The sequence below is a fragment of the Chiloscyllium punctatum genome, chromosome 30, assembly GCF_047496795.1.
Source record: "Chiloscyllium punctatum isolate Juve2018m chromosome 30, sChiPun1.3, whole genome shotgun sequence".
In the NCBI taxonomy this organism is placed as follows: domain Eukaryota; kingdom Metazoa; phylum Chordata; class Chondrichthyes; order Orectolobiformes; family Hemiscylliidae; genus Chiloscyllium; species Chiloscyllium punctatum.
The window spans coordinates 565102-578275 of NC_092768.1; the positions used below are offsets into that span (position 1 = coordinate 565102).

At 50.2% G+C, this 13174-nt stretch overlaps 7 non-coding genes across 7 annotated transcripts; all 7 read left to right on the forward strand.

Moving 5' to 3' along the window:
* Positions 1 to 1251: 1251 nt before the first annotated feature.
* On the forward strand, positions 1252 to 1323 carry trnad-guc (transfer RNA aspartic acid (anticodon GUC)). The gene has a single exon. It is a non-coding gene; the product is annotated as a tRNA-Asp (tRNA).
* A 1742-nt stretch (positions 1324 to 3065) lies between these two features.
* trnad-guc (transfer RNA aspartic acid (anticodon GUC)) lies at positions 3066 to 3137 on the forward strand. Its single transcript has one exon. It is a non-coding gene; the product is annotated as a tRNA-Asp (tRNA).
* Positions 3138 to 4879: 1742 nt separating this feature from the next.
* On the forward strand, positions 4880 to 4951 carry trnad-guc (transfer RNA aspartic acid (anticodon GUC)). The gene has a single exon. It is a non-coding gene; the product is annotated as a tRNA-Asp (tRNA).
* Positions 4952 to 6694: 1743 nt separating this feature from the next.
* trnad-guc (transfer RNA aspartic acid (anticodon GUC)) lies at positions 6695 to 6766 on the forward strand. Its single transcript has one exon. It is a non-coding gene; the product is annotated as a tRNA-Asp (tRNA).
* A 1742-nt stretch (positions 6767 to 8508) lies between these two features.
* On the forward strand, positions 8509 to 8580 carry trnad-guc (transfer RNA aspartic acid (anticodon GUC)). Its single transcript has one exon. It is a non-coding gene; the product is annotated as a tRNA-Asp (tRNA).
* Positions 8581 to 10317: 1737 nt separating this feature from the next.
* Positions 10318 to 10389, forward strand: trnad-guc (transfer RNA aspartic acid (anticodon GUC)). The gene has a single exon. It is a non-coding gene; the product is annotated as a tRNA-Asp (tRNA).
* Positions 10390 to 12132: 1743 nt separating this feature from the next.
* Positions 12133 to 12204, forward strand: trnad-guc (transfer RNA aspartic acid (anticodon GUC)). Its single transcript has one exon. It is a non-coding gene; the product is annotated as a tRNA-Asp (tRNA).
* The last annotated feature ends 970 nt before the right edge of the window (positions 12205 to 13174 follow it).

Sequence of the window (13174 nt, forward strand, 5' to 3'; positions counted from 1 at the left end):
TTAAGGTGATGCAACACCATCCCCTGCTGCTGGCAGACTGTACTACACCCACAGTGGAAAGTCAAAGTCATCTGAGTGGCATCGTCTGCTCTTCTCGATAGAAGCACAAAGCCCAGTGGCTGGGTTAACATGAAGGTCAACACAGAGGCAAGCTTGAGAAAGCACGTGCAGGTACTCAACCTACACTGTTGGCATCATAGGAGCAACACAGTGTGGAAGCAGGCCATTCACACTGACCCTTCTGAAGAGAAACCCATGCAGATCCATGCTTGGTACTGAGGGATCCCAGCAAAAGTTCACCGGTTCCCAATGTTGGGGACGTCCAGAACCAGGGGTCACAGTCTCCGAACGAAGGGCAAGCGATTCAGGAAGAATTTTTCTCTCAGAGAGTGGTGAACCTGTGGACTTGTCTCCCACAGGAAGATGCGGCTATGCCGGTTTGTGAGATACACTCAAGAGGGAGCCGGACGTAGACCTTGCAGCTAAAGGGATCCAGGGGTACGGAGAGGAAGCTGGAGTGCTTACTGAAATTACATGTTCAATCGTGATCACATTGAACGGTGGCGGTGTCTTGAAGGGCTGAATGGAACAAGTGAGGACTGCAGTTGCTGGAAATCAGAGTCTCGATCAGTGTGGCGCTGGAAACGCGAAGCAAGTCAGGCAGCATCCTGATTTTCCTGCTCCTCGGATTCTGCCTGACTTGAAGGGCTGAATGGCCTACTCCTGCACTTAATTTCTACGTTTCGATGTTAAATGCATGGCTGAGAGATCTGATGCAGCGTACAGTAAAGTCACCCCACCGTCCTCCGGGAGCACTGCTCTCTGATGAGGAAGCGATTGATGGGTGGTAGTAGAACCTGAGGGGACGAGCTTGAAAAAGGGAAGCTTTCGTGCTGAGTCCATTTGGCAGTGGGAATTGAAGCCAGGCTGTTGGATTTGTGCTGTCGTACACAAATCAGTTTGTTAGAAGCAGGTAATGGGAGAGCGCGCGTGGATCAGCAGCAGACGAAGTTTAACGCAGACGGTAGGGCACAACGAAAAGGCTGTTTTACAGCAGCAGCAGCAGCGGCGGATTACTTGAAAGAAAGATAGTCGAATAATAAAACATGAAAACAACAATAACTATTCTCTTAATCATCTCCACAGAGGTAGAAGATGATCTAAAGGAGAACTCAAATTGACAACAAAATCCAAATTTCACATAAGAACATTCTACCTAATACGGATGCGACAGAGTGCGCTGTCGTCCAATCCTCGGTAGTATAGTGGTTAGTATCCCCGCCTGTCACGCGGGAGACCGGGGTTCAATTCCCCGCCGGGGAGTCTGCGGCATTTTGAGAGGCCAGCTCCATATCTCAATGCAGGAGTGCCGATTTCAAGTCCCATGCGTTCCCAGGGCGGAGCGGTCTGCTCTTGTCAACAAACAAAACCTACGATACTCTCCATTCTGCTCTCCCTGGCCAACTGTCCTTTCATCTACCAAGGAGATGATCATTTGAGACTTCCTCATTTTTTGGCGACAAATGAAAACTGCCGTCCTCAAGAAGGCTCACCGGACCAGAAACCTTGTCTGCTTTCTTCCCCTTCCCCCACCCCCACTCCAGATGCTGACTTGCTCCAGCAATTTCTGTTTCCCACTCTGATTTTGTTGTCACTTCGTCCCGTCAGTGGGCATATAACTCGCACGCAAACGGCGTGCAAATTAAAACCTTTAAGCAACCGGTAGCGACAAATGACAGTGAGCTTTCCCCTCTCCCTCGCTCCAATCAAAAAGGGGTCAGACCCCTCAGAGTTTGGACCCGATCCTGCCATTAAGGTGATGCAACACCATCCCCTGCTGCTGGCAGACTGTACTACACCCACAGTGGAAAGTCAAAGTCATCTGAGTGGCATCGTCTGCTCTTCTCGATAGAAGGACAAAGCCCAGTGGCTGGGTTAACATGAAGGTCAACACAGAGGCAAGCTTGAGAAAGCACGTGCAGGTACTCAACCTACACTGTTGGCATCATAGGAGCACCACAGTGTGGAAGCAGGCCATTCACACTGACCCTTCTGAAGAGAAACCCATGCAGATCCATGCTTGGTACTGAGGGATCCCAGCAAAAGTTCACCGGTTCCCAATGTTGGGGACGTCCAGAACCAGGGGTCACAGTCTCCGAACGAAGGGCAAGCGATTCAGGAAGAATTTTTCTCTCAGAGAGTGGTGAACCTGTGGACTTGTCTCCCACAGGAAGATGCGGCTATGCCGGTTTGTGAGATACACTCAAGAGGGAGCCGGACGTAGACCTTGCAGCTAAAGGGATCCAGGGGTACGGAGAGGAAGCTGGAGTGCTTACTGAAATTACATGTTCAATCGTGATCACATTGAACGGTGGCGGTGTCTTGAAGGGCTGAATGGAACAAGTGAGGACTGCAGTTGCTGGAAATCAGAGTCTCGATCAGTGTGGCGCTGGAAACGCGAAGCAAGTCAGGCAGCATCCTGATTTTCCTGCTCCTCGGATTCTGCCTGACTTGAAGGGCTGAATGGCCTACTCCTGCACTTAATTTCTACGTTTCGATGTTAAATGCATGGCTGAGAGATCTGATGCAGCGTACAGTAAAGTCACCCCACCGTCCTCCGGGAGCACTGCTCTCTGATGAGGAAGCGATTGATGGGTGGTAGTAGAACCTGAGGGGACGAGCTTGAAAAAGGGAAGCTTTCGTGCTGAGTCCATTTGGCAGTGGGAATTGAAGCCAGGCTGTTGGATTTGTGCTGTCGTACACAAATCAGTTTGTTAGAAGCAGGTAATGGGAGAGCGCGCGTGGATCAGCAGCAGACGAAGTTTAACGCAGACGGTAGGGCACAACGAAAAGGCTGTTTTACAGCAGCAGCAGCAGCAGCGGCGGATTACTTGAAAGAAAGATAGTCGAATAATAAAACATGAAAACAACAATAACTATTCTCTTAATCATCTCCACAGAGGTAGAAGATGATCTAAAGGAGAACTCAAATTGACAACAAAATCCAAATTTCACATAAGAACATTCTACCTAATACGGATGCGACAGAGTGCGCTGTCGTCCAATCCTCGGTAGTATAGTGGTTAGTATCCCCGCCTGTCACGCGGGAGACCGGGGTTCAATTCCCCGCCGGGGAGTCTGCGGCATTTTGAGAGGCCAGCTCCATATCTCAATGCAGGAGTGCCGATTTCAAGTCCCATGCGTTCCCAGGGCGGAGCGGTCTGCTCTTGTCAACAAACAAAACCTACGATACTCTCCATTCTGCTCTCCCTGGCCAACTGTCCTTTCATCTACCAAGGAGATGATCATTTGAGACTTCCTCATTTTTTGGCGACAAATGAAAACTGCCGTCCTCAAGAAGGCTCACCGGACCAGAAACCTTGTCTGCTTTCTTCCCCTTCCCCCACCCCCACTCCAGATGCTGACTTGCTCCAGCAATTTCTGTTTCCCACTCTGATTTTGTTGTCACTTCGTCCCGTCAGTGGGCATATAACTCGCACGCAAACGGCGTGCAAATTAAAACCTTTAAGCAACCGGTAGCGACAAATGACAGTGAGCTTTCCCCTCTCCCTCGCTCCAATCAAAAAGGGGTCAGACCCCTCAGAGTTTGGACCCGATCCTGCCATTAAGGTGATGCAACACCATCCCCTGCTGCTGGCAGACTGTACTACACCCACAGTGGAAAGTCAAAGTCATCTGAGTGGCATCGTCTGCTCTTCTCGATAGAAGGACAAAGCCCAGTGGCTGGGTTAACATGAAGGTCAACACAGAGGCAAGCTTGAGAAAGCACGTGCAGGTACTCAACCTACACTGTTGGCATCATAGGAGCACCACAGTGTGGAAGCAGGCCATTCACACTGACCCTTCTGAAGAGAAACCCATGCAGATCCATGCTTGGTACTGAGGGATCCCAGCAAAAGTTCACCGGTTCCCAATGTTGGGGACGTCCAGAACCAGGGGTCACAGTCTCCGAACGAAGGGCAAGCGATTCAGGAAGAATTTTTCTCTCAGAGAGTGGTGAACCTGTGGACTTGTCTCCCACAGGAAGATGCGGCTATGCCGGTTTGTGAGATACACTCAAGAGGGAGCCGGACGTAGACCTTGCAGCTAAAGGGATCCAGGGGTACGGAGAGGAAGCTGGAGTGCTTACTGAAATTACATGTTCAATCGTGATCACATTGAACGGTGGCGGTGTCTTGAAGGGCTGAATGGAACAAGTGAGGACTGCAGTTGCTGGAAATCAGAGTCTCGATCAGTGTGGCGCTGGAAACGCGAAGCAAGTCAGGCAGCATCCTGATTTTCCTGCTCCTCGGATTCTGCCTGACTTGAAGGGCTGAATGGCCTACTCCTGCACTTAATTTCTACGTTTCGATGTTAAATGCATGGCTGAGAGATCTGATGCAGCGTACAGTAAAGTCACCCCACCGTCCTCCGGGAGCACTGCTCTCTGATGAGGAAGCGATTGATGGGTGGTAGTAGAACCTGAGGGGACGAGCTTGAAAAAGGGAAGCTTTCGTGCTGAGTCCATTTGGCAGTGGGAATTGAAGCCAGGCTGTTGGATTTGTGCTGTCGTACACAAATCAGTTTGTTAGAAGCAGGTAATGGGAGAGCGCGCGTGGATCAGCAGCAGACGAAGTTTAACGCAGACGGTAGGGCACAACGAAAAGGCTGTTTTACAGCAGCAGCAGCAGCAGCGGCGGATTACTTGAAAGAAAGATAGTCGAATAATAAAACATGAAAACAACAATAACTATTCTCTTAATCATCTCCACAGAGGTAGAAGATGATCTAAAGGAGAACTCAAATTGACAACAAAATCCAAATTTCACATAAGAACATTCTACCTAATACGGATGCGACAGAGTGCGCTGTCGTCCAATCCTCGGTAGTATAGTGGTTAGTATCCCCGCCTGTCACGCGGGAGACCGGGGTTCAATTCCCCGCCGGGCAGTCTGCGGCATTTTGAGAGGCCAGCTCCATATCTCAATGCAGGAGTGCCGATTTCAAGTCCCATGCGTTCCCAGGGCGGAGCGGTCTGCTCTTGTCAACAAACAAAACCTACGATACTCTCCATTCTGCTCTCCCTGGCCAACTTGTCCTTTCATCTACCAAGGAGATGATCATTTGAGACTTCCTCATTTTTTGGCGACAAATGAAAACTGCCGTCCTCAAGAAGGCTCACCGGACCAGAAACCTTGTCTGCTTTCTTCCCCTTCCCCCACCCCCACTCCAGATGCTGACTTGCTCCAGCAATTTCTGTTTCCCACTCTGATTTTGTTGTCACTTCGTCCCGTCAGTGGGCATATAACTCGCACGCAAACGGCGTGCAAATTAAAACCTTTAAGCAACCGGTAGCGACAAATGACAGTGAGCTTTCCCCTCTCCCTCGCTCCAATCAAAAAGGGGTCAGACCCCTCAGAGTTTGGACCCGATCCTGCCATTAAGGTGATGCAACACCATCCCCTGCTGCTGGCAGACTGTACTACACCCACAGTGGAAAGTCAAAGTCATCTGAGTGGCATCGTCTGCTCTTCTCGATAGAAGGACAAAGCCCAGTGGCTGGGTTAACATGAAGGTCAACACAGAGGCAAGCTTGAGAAAGCACGTGCAGGTACTCAACCTACACTGTTGGCATCATAGGAGCACCACAGTGTGGAAGCAGGCCATTCACACTGACCCTTCTGAAGAGAAACCCATGCAGATCCATGCTTGGTACTGAGGGATCCCAGCAAAAGTTCACCGGTTCCCAATGTTGGGGACGTCCAGAACCAGGGGTGACAGTCTCCGAACGAAGGGCAAGCGATTCAGGAAGAATTTTTCTCTCAGAGAGTGGTGAACCTGTGGACTTGTCTCCCACAGGAAGATGCGGCTATGCCGGTTTGTGAGATACACTCAAGAGGGAGCCGGACGTAGACCTTGCAGCTAAAGGGATCCAGGGGTACGGAGAGGAAGCTGGAGTGCTTACTGAAATTACATGTTCAATCGTGATCACATTGAACGGTGGCGGTGTCTTGAAGGGCTGAATGGAACAAGTGAGGACTGCAGTTGCTGGAAATCAGAGTCTCGATCAGTGTGGCGCTGGAAACGCGAAGCAAGTCAGGCAGCATCCTGATTTTCCTGCTCCTCGGATTCTGCCTGACTTGAAGGGCTGAATGGCCTACTCCTGCACTTAATTTCTACGTTTCGATGTTAAATGCATGGCTGAGAGATCTGATGCAGCGTACAGTAAAGTCACCCCACCGTCCTCCGGGAGCACTGCTCTCTGATGAGGAAGCGATTGATGGGTGGTAGTAGAACCTGAGGGGACGAGCTTGAAAAAGGGAAGCTTTCGTGCTGAGTCCATTTGGCAGTGGGAATTGAAGCCAGGCTGTTGGATTTGTGCTGTCGTACACAAATCAGTTTGTTAGAAGCAGGTAATGGGAGAGCGCGCGTGGATCAGCAGCAGACGAAGTTTAACGCAGACGGTAGGGCACAACGAAAAGGCTGTTTTACAGCAGCAGCAGCAGCAGCGGCGGATTACTTGAAAGAAAGATAGTCGAATAATAAAACATGAAAACAACAATAACTATTCTCTTAATCATCTCCACAGAGGTAGAAGATGATCTAAAGGAGAACTCAAATTGACAACAAAATCCAAATTTCACATAAGAACATTCTACCTAATACGGATGCGACAGAGTGCGCTGTCGTCCAATCCTCGGTAGTATAGTGGTTAGTATCCCCGCCTGTCACGCGGGAGACCGGGGTTCAATTCCCCGCCGGGGAGTCTGCGGCATTTTGAGAGGCCAGCTCCATATCTCAATGCAGGAGTGCCGATTTCAAGTCCCATGCGTTCCCAGGGCGGAGCGGTCTGCTCTTGTCAACAAACAAAACCTACGATACTCTCCATTCTGCTCTCCCTGGCCAACTGTCCTTTCATCTACCAAGGAGATGATCATTTGAGACTTCCTCATTTTTTGGCGACAAATGAAAACTGCCGTCCTCAAGAAGGCTCACCGGACCAGAAACCTTGTCTGCTTTCTTCCCCTTCCCCCACCCCCACTCCAGATGCTGACTTGCTCCAGCAATTTCTGTTTCCCACTCTGATTTTGTTGTCACTTCGTCCCGTCAGTGGGCATATAACTCGCACGCAAACGGCGTGCAAATTAAAACCTTTAAGCAACCGGTAGCGACAAATGACAGTGAGCTTTCCCCTCTCCCTCGCTCCAATCAAAAAGGGGTCAGACCCCTCAGAGTTTGGACCCGATCCTGCCATTAAGGTGATGCAACACCATCCCCTGCTGCTGGCAGACTGTACTACACCCACAGTGGAAAGTCAAAGTCATCTGAGTGGCATCGTCTGCTCTTCTCGATAGAAGGACAAAGCCCAGTGGCTGGGTTAACATGAAGGTCAACACAGAGGCAAGCTTGAGAAAGCACGTGCAGGTACTCAACCTACACTGTTGGCATCATAGGAGCACCACAGTGTGGAAGCGGGCCATTCACACTGACCCTTCTGAAGAGAAACCCATGCAGATCCATGCTTGGTACTGAGGGATCCCAGCAAAAGTTCACCGGTTCCCAATGTTGGGGACGTCCAGAACCAGGGGTGACAGTCTCCGAACGAAGGGCAAGCGATTCAGGAAGAATTTTTCTCTCAGAGAGTGGTGAACCTGTGGACTTGTCTCCCACAGGAAGATGCGGCTATGCCGGTTTGTGAGATACACTCAAGAGGGAGCCGGACGTAGACCTTGCAGCTAAAGGGATCCAGGGGTACGGAGAGGAAGCTGGAGTGCTTACTGAAATTACATGTTCAATCGTGATCACATTGAACGGTGGCGGTGTCTTGAAGGGCTGAATGGAACAAGTGAGGACTGCAGTTGCTGGAAATCAGAGTCTCGATCAGTGTGGCGCTGGAAACGCGAAGCAAGTCAGGCAGCATCCTGATTTTCCTGCTCCTCGGATTCTGCCTGACTTGAAGGGCTGAATGGCCTACTCCTGCACTTAATTTCTACGTTTCGATGTTAAATGCATGGCTGAGAGATCTGATGCAGCGTACAGTAAAGTCACCCCACCGTCCTCCGGGAGCACTGCTCTCTGATGAGGAAGCGATTGATGGGTGGTAGTAGAACCTGAGGGGACGAGCTTGAAAAAGGGAAGCTTTCGTGCTGAGTCCATTTGGCAGTGGGAATTGAAGCCAGGCTGTTGGATTTGTGCTGTCGTACACAAATCAGTTTGTTAGAAGCAGGTAATGGGAGAGCGCGCGTGGATCAGCAGCAGACGAAGTTTAACGCAGACGGTAGGGCACAACGAAAAGGCTGTTTTACAGCAGCAGCAGCAGCAGCGGCGGATTACTTGAAAGAAAGATAGTCGAATAATAAAACATGAAAACAACAATAACTATTCTCTTAATCATCTCCACAGAGGTAGAAGATGATCTAAAGGAGAACTCAAATTGACAACAAAATCCAAATTTCACATAAGAACATTCTACCTAATACGGATGCGACAGAGTGAGCTGTCGTCCAATCCTCGGTAGTATAGTGGTTAGTATCCCCGCCTGTCACGCGGGAGACCGGGGTTCAATTCCCCGCCGGGCAGTCTGCGGCATTTTGAGAGGCCAGCTCCATATCTCAATGCAGGAGTGCCGATTTCAAGTCCCATGCGTTCCCAGGGCGGAGCGGTCTGCTCTTGTCAACAAACAAAACCTACGATACTCTCCATTCTGCTCTCCCTGGCCAACTTGTCCTTTCATCTACCAAGGAGATGATCATTTGAGACTTCCTCGTTTTTTGGCGACAAATGAAAACTGCCGTCCTCAAGAAGGCTCACCGGACCAGAAACCTTGTCTGCTTTCTTCCCCTTCCCCCACCCCCACTCCAGATGCTGACTTGCTCCAGCAATTTCTGTTTCCCACTCTGATTTTGTTGTCACTTCGTCCCGTCAGTGGGCATATAACTCGCACGCAAACGGCGTGCAAATTAAAACCTTTAAGCAACCGGTAGCGACAAATGACAGTGAGCTTTCCCCTCTCCCTCGCTCCAATCAAAAAGGGGTCAGACCCCTCAGAGTTTGGACCCGATCCTGCCATTAAGGTGATGCAACACCATCCCCTGCTGCTGGCAGACTGTACTACACCCACAGTGGAAAGTCAAAGTCATCTGAGTGGCATCGTCTGCTCTTCTCGATAGAAGGACAAAGCCCAGTGGCTGGGTTAACATGAAGGTCAACACAGAGGCAAGCTTGAGAAAGCACGTGCAGGTACTCAACCTACACTGTTGGCATCATAGGAGCACCACAGTGTGGAAGCAGGCCATTCACACTGACCCTTCTGAAGAGAAACCCATGCAGATCCATGCTTGGTACTGAGGGATCCCAGCAAAAGTTCACCGGTTCCCAATGTTGGGGACGTCCAGAACCAGGGGTGACAGTCTCCGAACGAAGGGCAAGCGATTCAGGAAGAATTTTTCTCTCAGAGAGTGGTGAACCTGTGGACTTGTCTCCCACAGGAAGATGCGGCTATGCCGGTTTGTGAGATACACTCAAGAGGGAGCCGGACGTAGACCTTGCAGCTAAAGGGATCCAGGGGTACGGAGAGGAAGCTGGAGTGCTTACTGAAATTACATGTTCAATCGTGATCACATTGAACGGTGGCGGTGTCTTGAAGGGCTGAATGGAACAAGTGAGGACTGCAGTTGCTGGAAATCAGAGTCTCGATCAGTGTGGCGCTGGAAACGCGAAGCAAGTCAGGCAGCATCCTGATTTTCCTGCTCCTCGGATTCTGCCTGACTTGAAGGGCTGAATGGCCTACTCCTGCACTTAATTTCTACGTTTCGATGTTAAATGCATGGCTGAGAGATCTGATGCAGCGTACAGTAAAGTCACCCCACCGTCCTCCGGGAGCACTGCTCTCTGATAAGGAAGCGATTGATGGGTGGTAGTAGAACCTGAGGGGACGAGCTTGAAAAAGGGAAGCTTTCGTGCTGAGTCCATTTGGCAGTGGGAATTGAAGCCAGGCTGTTGGATTTGTGCTGTCGTACACAAATCAGTTTGTTAGAAGCAGGTAATGGGAGAGCGCGCGTGGATCAGCAGCAGACGAAGTTTAACGCAGACGGTAGGGCACAACGAAAAGGCTGTTTTACAGCAGCAGCAGCGGCGGATTACTTGAAAGAAAGATAGTCGAATAATAAAACATGAAAACAACAATAACTATTCTCTTAATCATCTCCACAGAGGTAGAAGATGATCTAAAGGAGAACTCAAATTGACAACAAAATCCAAATTTCACATAAGAACATTCTACCTAATACGGATGCGACAGAGTGCGCTGTCGTCCAATCCTCGGTAGTATAGTGGTTAGTATCCCCGCCTGTCACGCGGGAGACCGGGGTTCAATTCCTCGCCGGGGAGTCTGCGGCATTTTGAGAGGCCAGCTCCATATCTCAATGCAGGAGTGCCGATTTCAAGTCCCATGCGTTCCCAGGGCGGAGCGGTCTGCTCTTGTCAACAAACAAAACCTACGATACTCTCCATTCTGCTCTCCCTGGCCAACTTGTCCTTTCATCTACCAAGGAGATGATCATTTGAGACTTCCTCATTTTTTGGCGACAAATGAAAACTGCCGTCCTCAAGAAGGCTCACCGGACCAGAAACCTTGTCTGCTTTCTTCCCCTTCCCCCACCCCCACTCCAGATGCTGACTTGCTCCAGCAATTTCTGTTTCCCACTCTGATTTTGTTGTCACTTCGTCCCGTCAGTGGGCATATAACTCGCACGCAAACGGCGTGCAAATTAAAACCTTTAAGCAACCGGTAGCGACAAATGACAGTGAGCTTTCCCCTCTCCCTCGCTCCAATCAAAAAGGGGTCAGACCCCTCAGAGTTTGGACCCGATCCTGCCATTAAGGTGATGCAACACCATCCCCTGCTGCTGGCAGACTGTACTACACCCACAGTGGAAAGTCAAAGTCATCTGAGTGGCATCGTCTGCTCTTCTCGATAGAAGGACAAAGCCCAGTGGCTGGGTTAACATGAAGGTCAACACAGAGGCAAGCTTGAGAAAGCACGTGCAGGTACTCAACCTACACTGTTGGCATCATAGGAGCAACACAGTGTGGAAGCAGGCCATTCACACTGACCCTTCTGAAGAGAAACCCATGCAGATCCATGCTTGGTACTGAGGGATCCCAGCAAAAGTTCACCGGTTCCCAATGTTGGGGACGTCCAGAACCAGGGGTCACAGTCTCCGAACGAAGGGCAAGCGATTCAGGAAGAATTTTTCTCTCAGAGAGTGGTGAACCTGTGGACTTGTCTCCCACAGGAAGATGCGGCTATGCCGGTTTGTGAGATACACTCAAGAGGGAGCCGGACGTAGACCTTGCAGCTAAAGGGATCCAGGGGTACGGAGAGGAAGCTGGAGTGCTTACTGAAATTACATGTTCAATCGTGATCACATTGAACGGTGGCGGTGTCTTGAAGGGCTGAATGGAACAAGTGAGGACTGCAGTTGCTGGAAATCAGAGTCTCGATCAGTGTGGCGCTGGAAACGCGAAGCAAGTCAGGCAGCATCCTGATTTTCCTGCTCCTCGGATTCTGCCTGACTTGAAGGGCTGAATGGCCTACTCCTGCACTTAATTTCTACGTTTCGATGTTAAATGCATGGCTGAGAGATCTGATGCAGCGTACAGTAAAGTCACCCCACCGTCCTCCGGGAGCACTGCTCTCTGATGAGGAAGCGATTGATGGGTGGTAGTAGAACCTGAGGGGACGAGCTTGAAAAAGGGAAGCTTTCGTGCTGAGTCCATTTGGCAGTGGGAATTGAAGCCAGGCTGTTGGATTTGTGCTGTCGTACACAAATCAGTTTGTTAGAAGCAGGTAATGGGAGAGCGCGCGTGGATCAGCAGCAGACGAAGTTTAACGCAGACGGTAGGGCACAACGAAAAGGCTGTTTTACAGCAGCAGCAGCAGCAGCGGCGGATTACTTGAAAGAAAGATAGTCGAATAATAAAACATGAAAACAACAATAACTATTCTCTTAATCATCTCCACAGAGGTAGAAGATGATCTAAAGGAGAACTCAAATTGACAACAAAATCCAAATTTCACATAAGAACATTCTACCTAATACGGATGCGACAGAGTGCGCTGTCGTCCAATCCTCGGTAGTATAGTGGTTATTATCCCCGCCTGTCACGCGGGAGACCGGGGTTCAATTCCCCGCCGGGGAGTCTGCGGCATTTTGAGAGGCCAGCTCCATATCTCAATGCAGGAGTGCCGATTTCAAGTCCCATGCGTTCCCAGGGCGGAGCGGTCTGCTCTTGTCAACAAACAAAACCTACGATACTCTCCATTCTGCTCTCCCTGGCCAACTTGTCCTTTCATCTACCAAGGAGATGATCATTTGAGACTTCCTCATTTTTTGGCGACAAATGAAAACTGCCGTCCTCAAGAAGGCTCACCGGACCAGAAACCTTGTCTGCTTTCTTCCCCTTCCCCCACCCCCACTCCAGATGCTGACTTGCTCCAGCAATTTCTGTTTCCCACTCTGATTTTGTTGTCACTTCGTCCCGTCAGTGGGCATATAACTCGCACGCAAACGGCGTGCAAATTAAAACCTTTAAGCAACCGGTAGCGACAAATGACAGTGAGCTTTCCCCTCTCCCTCGCTCCAATCAAAAAGGGGTCAGACCCCTCAGAGTTTGGACCCGATCCTGCCATTAAGGTGATGCAACACCATCCCCTGCTGCTGGCAGACTGTACTACACCCACAGTGGAAAGTCAAAGTCATCTGAGTGGCATCGTCTGCTCTTCTCGATAGAAGGACAAAGCCCAGTGGCTGGGTTAACATGAAGGTCAACACAGAGGCAAGCTTGAGAAAGCACGTGCAGGTACTCAACCTACACTGTTGGCATCATAGGAGCACCACAGTGTGGAAGCAGGCCATTCACACTGACCCTTCTGAAGAGAAACCCATGCAGATCCATGCTTGGTACTGAGGGATCCCAGCAAAAGTTCACCGGTTCCCAATGTTGGGGACGTCCAGAACCAGGGGTCACAGTCTCCGAACGAAGGGCAAGCGATTCAGGAAGAATTTTTCTCTCAGAGAGTGGTGAACCTGTGGACTTGTCTCCCACAGGAAGATGCGGCTATGCCGGTTTGTGAGATACACTCAAGAGGGAGCCGGACGTAGACCTTGCA